Raw genomic sequence first — 10,929 nt, 5'->3', positions numbered from 1 at the left:
AATATCCATTACCACTATCTAACTTGTTAAGTTTGGTTCATATATGACTGATCAAAATCCGTTAAAGTTCGTAGACACTCATAATATAGCTGGTCATCTGTATGATCCACCACTGGCCCACAAGGAGTTCAAGTCGATGACTGTTGGACTGAATACTTGCAGGATCTCTCATGCTCTTTGTGAGAATCCTGTCATTTGCAAGAAGATGGTCACTGATTTCTGGAAGAATGCAAAGATCAACTCTCAAGGGGTAGATGGAGTTACTTCAATCGACTCCAAAATACAGATGAAGCCTGTTACTGTTACTGAAGCCATTATCAGAGAGGTACTTCTGTTTGGGGATCAACCTGACTACCCAACAGAGTATTCTATAGCCGAGGTTACTGAAGTAATTACTAGAATGGGGTATGAAGGCACTTATCCACCGGCAATCAAGAAGCTGTTTCACCCCTACTGGAGATATCTATTGCACACGTTCTTCACATGCATCTCGGGAAGAAAGGGGGTTCAGATGAAATCAGTCACACTCAAATGTCTGCCATTGCTGCTCTGATCATGGGTTGGAATTACAACTATTCCACATTTGTCTTCAATGAAATGATGAGCAATCTCAGGGCAAAGAAGAAAGAGATGTTTTTGATGTACCCAAGGTTTTTGCAGATGATCTTTGACTCTCATTACACTGATTTGGTTAAAACTGTTGAGACCTTGGATATAAAGACAATGGGACCCAATTCCTTTGGGTTAATGAAGCAGTCGAGAAAAGGAGCCAAAATAGTTTATAGGGGATTAAGACCCCTGGAAAAATTCGGTCATTTTGCTGAGACCGAAGCTGAGCCTGTCATAGCTCAGGTTGCTGACGAACATGTGGTACCCGCTCAACCACGTCCTGCTACGTTTGAGATCTCCGATGATGAAGATGATGAAGAAGAGCTCTGTCAGCCAAGTACTCTTACTGATGATGAAAGATTAAAAGCCCTCGAAGCTGCTAAAGTCCTATTTCAGTCAACTACTCGGAAGCCTCCTCCGACAGCTATTGAAGATGCTGAGGAAGAGTATATTGAAGAGCCAACTGCTGATCTCATTCATCGTAAATGAAAGAGGGATGATTTGATATCAAGCAAGTTGGCAAGTGAAGTTGAAACAACCAAAGCCTCACCAACACCAACAATCACACCAGCACCAGAATCAACCTCTAGCCCTCAACAAGTCACCGATCAACCAGAATCACATGTCCCAGAATCACAAACTGAACCAGTTGCACCTTTTACTGAGCCAACATTTATGGAGCTGCTGTCCAGTGACTTCGGTGATGATTTTGATTTTGAAACAGATATTCTACATTCCGATGCTGCAAATATTCCATCTGGGTCCTCCGGTCAATTTGATCAAGGTCAGTTTAGTTCAGATGTTTCCGAAAAGGTTGCTCAAATCCTTGCTATGCAGGAAAGTTATCTTCAGAAAAAAGGAAAAAGAGTGGTTCTCGAGAATACTCCTGTGGATGTCCAAGCTCTACAAAGACGAGTTTTTGAACTTGAGCAGGATTCGGTAATCAAGGATGTTCTCATTCAGGAGCTTGAGGCCAACAATTCAGATAAAGACTCCAAGATTAAGGAATTGCAGTTCAGAATGGGAGGTCTAACAAATATGTATCTCGATCTCCAGCAAAAGCTATTTCAGAAATTTGGAGATGAGTTCAAAAGTAGTGAAGATATGGTGTATCAAACTCCCTCCACTGATCAAGACAAAGATTCTGACGCTCATCCAGATGATAACATTGGTGTCAGTGGACAAGAAGAATCATATTCTCTGAAACGTTATCTGGATGCACCATCTGTTACAAAAGAAAAGTCTGACAGAATTAAGAAGAAATTACTTGAGAAGGGAAAGAAGAAGCTGATGGTAATGAAGAACTCAGATCAAAATGTTGTGTCTTCAGATGACCCAGAGAGATATGTTGTTACACTTCAGAAGGGGTTCTCTGACAAATACGGTGACCGGTCTGGAGTTTTATCCTGGGGTTTTGATGCAGATAAGAACATGTGGTGGGTCAAGAGAAAATCAGGAACAATGGAATACTATAAAAAGATGAAGGACTTTGGTTCTTGGACTAAAGTTGATTTGAGTGATCTAATAAATGCCCCGTTTTCAAATCCATCACACGACAAACGGGGCACAGATTTTTGGAACTTTCTCAAGCGCCAAGTTGATAAAGGCTTTCCAAATATGCCAACTGCTGAATCTTTCCTGAAGAAAGCCAAAGGAGTCTTGGATCCATGAACTGGGAAAACCATGGTGAATGTGATGTGGCCTCCCACTAAGAAAGCTACGTACATTCCTGTGCCAGGTGCCATTCCCGATGGTACGTTGGATAACATGAGATTCTGGTTCTTTGATCCCTTTATCGCCACAGCTGTTGTCAAGCTACAAAAGGGTAAAGGTCAATATCGCTTTGTTGACCCTAAGGATCTGTTGAAATTTCATGAGAAGGATATCAAGACACTCAGTACGCATCAGACTGTTGCTGACGGACTTTTTGAAACAGCCGCCAAAGAATACACAAGCATGGTGGCATCTATCGTTAATAACAAATTTTGGGCTGGAGGGTTGAAGGATGCGGATCTTGATTACATGGAGGAAGAGTAAAGACAAAGCTACAAACCAAGGGTGAGATTGTTGGGCCTAGTTTTGTGGTTTGAGCTTGTTTATATTTAGTTGGGCTTGGATTTTGGGTGCACATGTAAACCGAGAACACTTATGTGTTCTCGGTGGGCTAGTTGTTGTTTGGGCCGGCCTAGGTGTTTGGTTATCCTATATATAGTTTACATCTTGTATAGGAAAAAGGTTGTTCACTTCCAGTTTGTGTTTTGATTGTTTTGTAAGTGCTTAAGCACCTTACGTATTCAATAATATACGTGTGTTTTAAAGCAACCTTGTGTTATTTACTAGTTCTTATTTTTGTTCTTGAATCACCGAGTGTTGGTATTCCGCACCAATACTCGTCTGGTTGATATCATATTGTAGTGATCCAGATTCGGGACTTACAGTGCTTTGTTAGATAAACAATAAAGTCATTGAGCAAATAATGAGTGTCGGTAAAACCATTGCCTTGCGAAGTGGGCTTTGACTACTATGACGGCCGTATATTAATGTGATTATGATAGACCTCTCCGAATGCGATCAAATAAGCAAATAAACATGAAGCAAAATAGGCATTTAATTGATATGCACACAAGATTAACAGGTTGCTAATGTGAATACTAAATATATGTAAATATGATACGATACGCATATGTCCCCAAAATAATTAAAAATAAGTAAAAAGAGAATGAGTTACCCACCTTATCAAATAAGCAACAAGAGTAAATGATTTGATAAGAGAAAATATAACGACACACTCGTCGAGAATTATCAATGAAAAACCCTAACTAAGAATGATGGCGGGAAATAAATAAAAATTAAACACGGATTCTATACTTGAGAGAGATTCAGGATTTGGTGATGATCGAGTGTATTTGTAAAAATACTTATTATTTAATTTATTATTATTTGTAAAACCACTTTTATTTACCAGGATTTATATAATTTAAAATATATACATAAGATATACTTTTAAATATAATACTTAAACAATTAATTATAATTTGATAAGTTATTTAATAATGTTCGTTTTAAATATTTATTTTAAATTTAAAACACATCTAATACATTTATTATAATTTTATTTGTTATAAACCTTTATTTTATAAGCATATTATATACATACACACACACACACATATTTATGAATATATATATATACATACATATATATGGTTTGAGAAAAAAGGGCCGGAAAACGTCAATCTAGAAGTGCCAAAATATCTCAAATATGTTTAGTTACCTTTTATATTATTTATATTAAGTTGTCTATTAAAAACATTTAAATAAATAAAATATCAAAAAAAACGGACCAGAGGCGCTAACCCGCGCCTCCAGCCGTCCCTATGAACCAAACTATTTTGCACCAGACAACTGGGCTGGAGTCTAACCCAATTGTTAGATAGAAAAGTAATTTAAATACACAACTCAATTCATCCCAAATCAGTATGAACCCTAGAATTGACAATTGGCCAAATCGTTTGATTTGGCCGAATTGTCATGGGGTTATTGTTAATGGAGTAATGACGAACCAGTAACATAATTTAATTACCTTAAACGATTATAAATGGATGGTTTAATTGATTGAACTACTAACGACTTAAACTGGAGCTACAATATATACTGACGGCTGAGATATTGCAATTAACTTTAGGGTTTAGATTGCGAGGTTTGCAGGAACGTGTATACGAGTTTAATTGAGTTAATATGGACCCTAAATGGTATAATACTAGTTGACATAGGACGGTTGTAACCATTCGGGTTTTACCACATTTTATTTGTAACCGTTACTCGACCTATTTACGGGCCTGGACTTGCTCATTAATCATATTTCCGCATTTATCGAGTTAATTCGATTATTTTTATTAATATTTAGTTGTTTATAATTAAATCTTTAATGTTCTTACAATTTTAGCCCAAATTATATAATTTCATCTCATTTGTATCCAATCTCAAACCTCATGGTCCAAACTGTAAAATAGTGTTATAACCTATATCTCCAAACTTGATATCCATTTATCAAACCCGTATCCACATTTGTTTCTTGTACCCAAATCAAAAATTAGTTAACTTGGACCTTAATTATCGTTGATATATTGCAATTGATCCTGGAAATCGTTTAACAAAGTTAATTTCGGCTTAACCGATAATCCACACATGTTAATTGTATCAATATTGATCCGTTTTTCCTAATTAAACTAACCGATACATCTAGACCTTGTTGAACACGAAATTGGTTATAATATTTCAATTAAATCACCATATACGATCTTTAATGTATGGTCGACCTTAACCCTCTATTTAATTAGATTAGTTTCATTGTTTACTGGCCGGTCCGTTCACACCCTCTCGTTGCCGGCCCTGTTCTGTCCAATTAATCCTTTTCCATTCATTGTTTGAGGTAAATAAGTACATGGTTTTGCTCGCGTTAACAAGCTGATCAAAAGCCCTGTGATTGATTTGATTAATTGTAACTGGATTAATCAAATCGATTTGTTTGGGTTCTTAATCAGCTTCGTTTATATCTGCTTGTGTATATAATAAATGGAAATTGTCTTTAAACGCACGTCGCTGGTAGCCTAGCTAGATAAATACTTGAATCATAGGGGGTAGGTCACGGGTTCAACCCCATACATCCCGGGTTTTTTCGGGTATTTTTGTTAATTAATTTTTTAAATCATTTAATAATTATATTAATAATAATATAACTGATTAAAATTATTTTGGTAAAAACCGACTTTATAATACTCGTTTTTCCCATGTTTTTGTTTGTGTATATAAGTATATGTAAGCATATCTAACTATCTATATAATTGCCTACCTTAAAATCTTAAGTGTCGCTCTCAGGTTGTTCCCTTCATTATCTAGAGCCACCAGATTGTTTGATTTATAAATGGAGGCTTCTCATGCATTTTACCCGAATTCGTGGGTATGGGTCTTACCAAACCCGGATAATATTTAATTGGGTTATAACATCTCATTTATTTGTAAAACTATTTTATAATCAAACAATAATTTTCACAGGTCATGGGTCTCAGCAAACCCGGATAACCCTTAAACGGGTTATAACATCTCATTTATTTGTAAAATAACCCCTTAATCATCAAAGAATAATTTTCACGGGTTATGGGCCTTACCAAACTCTAATAGCCCTCAAATGGGTTATAAGATCTCATTTAATCATTTATTGATAAACACTTTCATCATCAAACCCTAATTTAATTTATCTGCTTTACATGTTCTTCGTTGATGGTCTATCATCTCCATCGTCGGTTAACTTCCGATACTACCCACCATTGTCAACTACATCAACACCCCTTTTTTTCATTAGACAAATATTTGTGTTCATGTTTGTACATTTAAAATAAATCAACATGCTCGTGTTCGTTTATGTTTGTTCGTTAAAAATCAAAAAAAACCTAAACATCTCAACTGATAAAACCCAAACGTTAAACATATAATAACAAACGACTAATATATATGTATTAAATTAAAACAGAACTGCGTTAAAAAATAAAATAAATCACCATAAAATAGCAAAACGATTAAAAACAAAACTTTAAATAAACTCCCGTAACACGGGAGGATCATACTAGTATGAATATATATGTGTACAAACATATAATAACTTAAAATCTAATACTTGGATATATATAAAAATCAAGTAAACCATATATATATATATATAGGGGATGGATCATGCGAGAAGTCAAGTTACAGCGAGAAGTGCGAGAAATCAATCTAGACCATTTGATTATGTGTAATCAATGGATTAAAAAAGGTATGACAAACTTGTAATTATGAAGGTATTAATGTACCAATATTTTAATGAAGAATGGTAGTTTAGTATTTGTCTTTTAGACTTTTCAAAGTGAAAATTAAGTCAATAATAACATTTACTTGTTATTGTTACTAACTAATAGAAAGTTACTTTTAAATTTTTTTAATTGTTATTTTTTAATTGTTGTTATTAGTCAAACTAATGTTAAACAAATATAATTTTAATCAAATACTATAATATCTTCAATCATACTTCTTCAAATGCGTTAAATATTAAATATCGCCTACACAAATTTATGTATTATAAACACATGCATATTAATGTATTGTGTAGGTGGAATCACGAATGTGTATATGAAAATTTTACAATTATAGGCTATTAACATGATGTGTTATTTATTATATGTAGTATAATATGAAAAATAAAAAAAATAATATATTTTGTAGGTTCATATATGTATTGTGTATCTAGTATTTCGAATTGTGTACGTATGATTTTTATCGTGTGTAGCTTCATTTATGAACTGTGTAGGTTCATATATTACTATGTAGGTGGTATTTCCTATGGTGTATGTATAATTTATATCCTGTGTAGGTTCATTTCCGTATTGTATAGGCTCGTATATGTACTATGTAGGTTGTATTTCGAATTGTGTATGCGTAATTTTATTCATGTGTATGTTCATTTATGTACTGTGTAATTTATCGTCGTTATTGAATTTAAGAACTATTATTTGGATAAAGGTATGAAATTTAAATTATGAGAAAAAAAATAATATTGATAAATCAACAAAATTGAATTTGATAAAATATATAAAAAAAGAATTTAATATAGGTTGATTTGGCTATATTTTAAAAAATAAAAAGACAAATTAATTATAACTTCTCCATACATTATGACTTACCAAATATGAAAAAAAATGCACATTTTACTATAACACCCTTGTCATTAAATAATGACAAAATAAAAGAAAAAATATGATTGGTTGAATTCATTTCCCGCACTTCTCGCAATAAAAAACACTTCTGAAATGAACCAAATCCTATATATATATATATATATATATATATATATATATATATATATATATATATATATATATATATATGTTTATAAAATTAAAAATAATATTTTTCGAGATATGTATTATTAATTAAACTAATTATTTCAAAAAATAAATCCTTATATTTGATATTTTATTGTTATAATATCAACTTAATAATGGTTATCGAATTGTAAATAATATAAGTCGTATCGTAAATAATATAAGTAGGGGCTATTTGTCAATTATTAAACTGATTATTCTTTTTCATTTCTGCTTTCATTTGTTTTAAACTGAAACTAAAAATTGGAACCATCGGAGCCGATTCCAACCCTACTTGGTAAAACCAGAATAGAACCGGCTAAAATCCAATAAGAAACCAGCCAAACCAGTCAAAATCCCGACCATAACCGGAACCGGAACCAGTTCCAACCCGACCCGATTCTTGACTTTGTTGACTAAAACCATAACCGATGCTTAATAAAAACCCGATTTATATACCTTTATCTTTATTTATGAATTGAGTTGTTTTCAAATGATTGTTTAGTGTAATCAGAATGTTTAACCAGTTTTGTCACTCAGTCAAAACTATAATCATAGTAATCACTTTAGGCGTATGCATAAACACCAGTTAGAATGGTTTTCATTGGGGGCTGAGTTGGGTTAACGGTAATCAAGCCCGTCAAAATAAAGATAGTTGGTATTTTCCTTATTATTCAAATAGTTGGAGTTATTGGGTTTGTTTGTGTTGTGCAGGTGGCCTTATAGTTTGATTTTGTCAGTTGTTTCATTTCTTTAGTTGAAGGTATGTAGTTAATGTTGCTTTTAGTTTAACGTATTTCTTTTACATGCATGCTCGATTTTGTGTGCCTGTCATGTTGGTTCTTTGATTAGGCGTGCTTTAGTTGAAAAAAGACTAACAGCTGGTTATCGCAAAAACAATGTCAAAGACCTTAACTCAAAGAGGCCAGATCCAAAATCACCAGGTACACATATATATCCAAACAAACATAACAGTATAACACATACATAAATTCTAACTTGCAGCTTCTACATATATTATAACGTGCAGCTTTTCTGTACACATACAAGCTAGCCAAGGTGAAAAACAAATCAAAGGATAAAAGACAAAACACGCGCATCTTTTAATAGTAGAACGGGACTGGTAAAGGATACATGCAATTGCTATAGCCAAAATGCAGCCACCTTCGTATAATGTAGAAATAGGCTAGACAAGTCATATGTGTGACTGTAGAGGTTTTATTTTTTAAGACTGTAGTATAAGTTCAACAACTGTAACTTGGATTATGAGGTGGCAACTATGCTTTATGAATTTTATTTAAGATTTATTGTAGTTATACAATTATAGTGTCACAAACCCACGCAATGCGCGGGTTCTAAAAACCAGTTGATGTTTAAATTATAATTTATTTTAAATGAATATTATTTATCCATGCCTGGCTGAGTAGTATGTCTGTAGAAAACTAGTGACCAGAAGGGCAGCAGCCGCTAACAAACCCAGCAACTTCCATGGACTACTAAGGTGGTCGGTAATTAACTCCCCGCCCCACGCTAATAAATTGCTTCTATGGTAGTTCTCCATCCCTCGACATATTTTATAATAAATGTATAGATTACATGCTGGGACGTGAATCTCATCGTACATCTTCACCAATTTCTCAGTACTACCTAGGCTATGACGCAACACACCACTTCTTTGCAACTCCAACGCATCTTCTGGTTGGACAATTAGCGCTTTCATTACTCGAAGATAAGTCGAAACTCGAAGGTCATTGGGGTTATGCGGGCACAGCTCATACGCGATCATGTTCAGGTACATAGCCTTCGTATAATATGCAGTGACCGCTCTACGCGGAAGCTTAAGTTCACCACACCAACGGTGAGAGTGATATCCCATGCCATCTTCTTCCAAGTTCTGTGTCAAGATATGAATCCTACCAGCTTTAGTTGTCGTTGCTGAAAGAAAACTTCGTGCTGCTAATTGACCTTTATTAAATTCATCTGTTTCGTTGGAAATTGTTGAAAGAGAACCTGAGAACGAGATGAAATAAGATCTGTAAAGCTCCAGAAGATGAAGCGGTTTGTAATTCCCAAGCACCTTTTTATCACTACTCAGCACCTCACCATAGTTTAAGTAGTTAAAGAATCTGTTCAGTGTATATTCGCCATTATCATCGGGGAACCTCAACTTCCAACACTAGAAACGGTACTTGGTTCTCTAGCAAAAAAATATCACGCGTTATGTTGATAGCCCCTAATACGCCCAAATTCTCATAAACTAAAAATTGCTTGTTGTATGAACGAGATGCAGCATCAATAAAGAACAAGACAAAGCAACCATCACGCAACATCATTCGGTTGAACTCCTCATCATCGTAAGCATCTGTAGAACCATCAATATAGCACTTTCTCGCTTCATGTACTACCTCAAACACCTTGTTGTATAACTGGTCAATAGTTTTACCTGTGCTTAAACGATACTCTTCAAGTATTATGAGTTTGTACTCCTCGGCTTGAGCAAATCGGGATCGCTTATAGTGGTATGGGCCAAATGAAACCACTGCAGGCTCGTAGTACTTGCGGTTTTTATGACCTGTCTCACCCTCCAAGAGTAAAGGTGGTACTCTTTGGATGTGTCTTGGGCGATTAGTGATCTCCCTGCCTCTAAAGCAGCCTTCCCACTCCTTGACCACGCTAATGTTTTCGCTGATCTGTTGATTACCGGGGATTTCAACCATTACATACTCACTTTCATCGCTCATCTCCACCTCCAATGCATTTAAGTTTGTTTTTCTGCTGTTGAAGTATGGAGTTACAATATGAAAACTATGTAGTACGTGGTCGCTTACATTGTGAATTAATTTGCAATTAAGATTTTGATTTGGGAGAATGACCAAAATGCTCGTTTGACATGTGGTTACCATTTGGTCTATAAAATCTGGTATTTTCAAAATATCCATCTCAAATCAAGTGCATCAATCATGATTGCCCGGTTATATTTTCAACCAAGTCAAGCTACATGTCGGTATCTAGTCGAAAGCCAGAGTTTTTGAAAAGGCAGTTGAATCGCCCGGATTTTTTACAATAAGATTTTTTCAAAAACACCAGTCGAACCGCCTTAATATTTTTCAAAAACCAGTCGACTTTTTTTTATTTTTATTAAATATCGATTTCATCAATTTTTTTATAGTCAAATACTTATATACATCATTTATATGCTTAAAATATTTTAGCATAAAATCAATGATTTTAATATCTTTAATATGAGTAGTTGTTGTATTTTTTTCAAATGCCAATTAAAAGAAGATATAACAAATGTGCAGTATTACTTTGAGGTTTTACCGTTATACGGTGTCGTTATCTAATTTTAAATGGCGCATATATGAGGTTAGTGAGTTTATATAGTGGATGCATGCCAAGGTCTGAGATGGGTATTGATTATTAC

General features: G+C 34.4%; 1 pseudogene; it reads right to left on the bottom strand.

Annotated features, from left to right (window-relative positions):
- Positions 1-8,910: 8,910 nt before the first annotated feature.
- Positions 8,911-10,408, bottom strand: LOC143633789 (UPF0481 protein At3g47200-like; annotated as a pseudogene).
- Positions 10,409-10,929: the final 521 nt, after the last annotated feature.

Source organism: Bidens hawaiensis, unplaced genomic scaffold (assembly GCF_021521415.1).
Source record: "Bidens hawaiensis isolate Kalapana, Puna unplaced genomic scaffold, B.hawaiensis_p1.1 tig00006907_1, whole genome shotgun sequence".
Taxonomy (NCBI): domain Eukaryota; kingdom Viridiplantae; phylum Streptophyta; class Magnoliopsida; order Asterales; family Asteraceae; genus Bidens; species Bidens hawaiensis.
The sequence above is the reverse complement of the archived record's forward strand: the minus strand, read 5'-3'. Positions and strand labels throughout refer to the sequence as shown.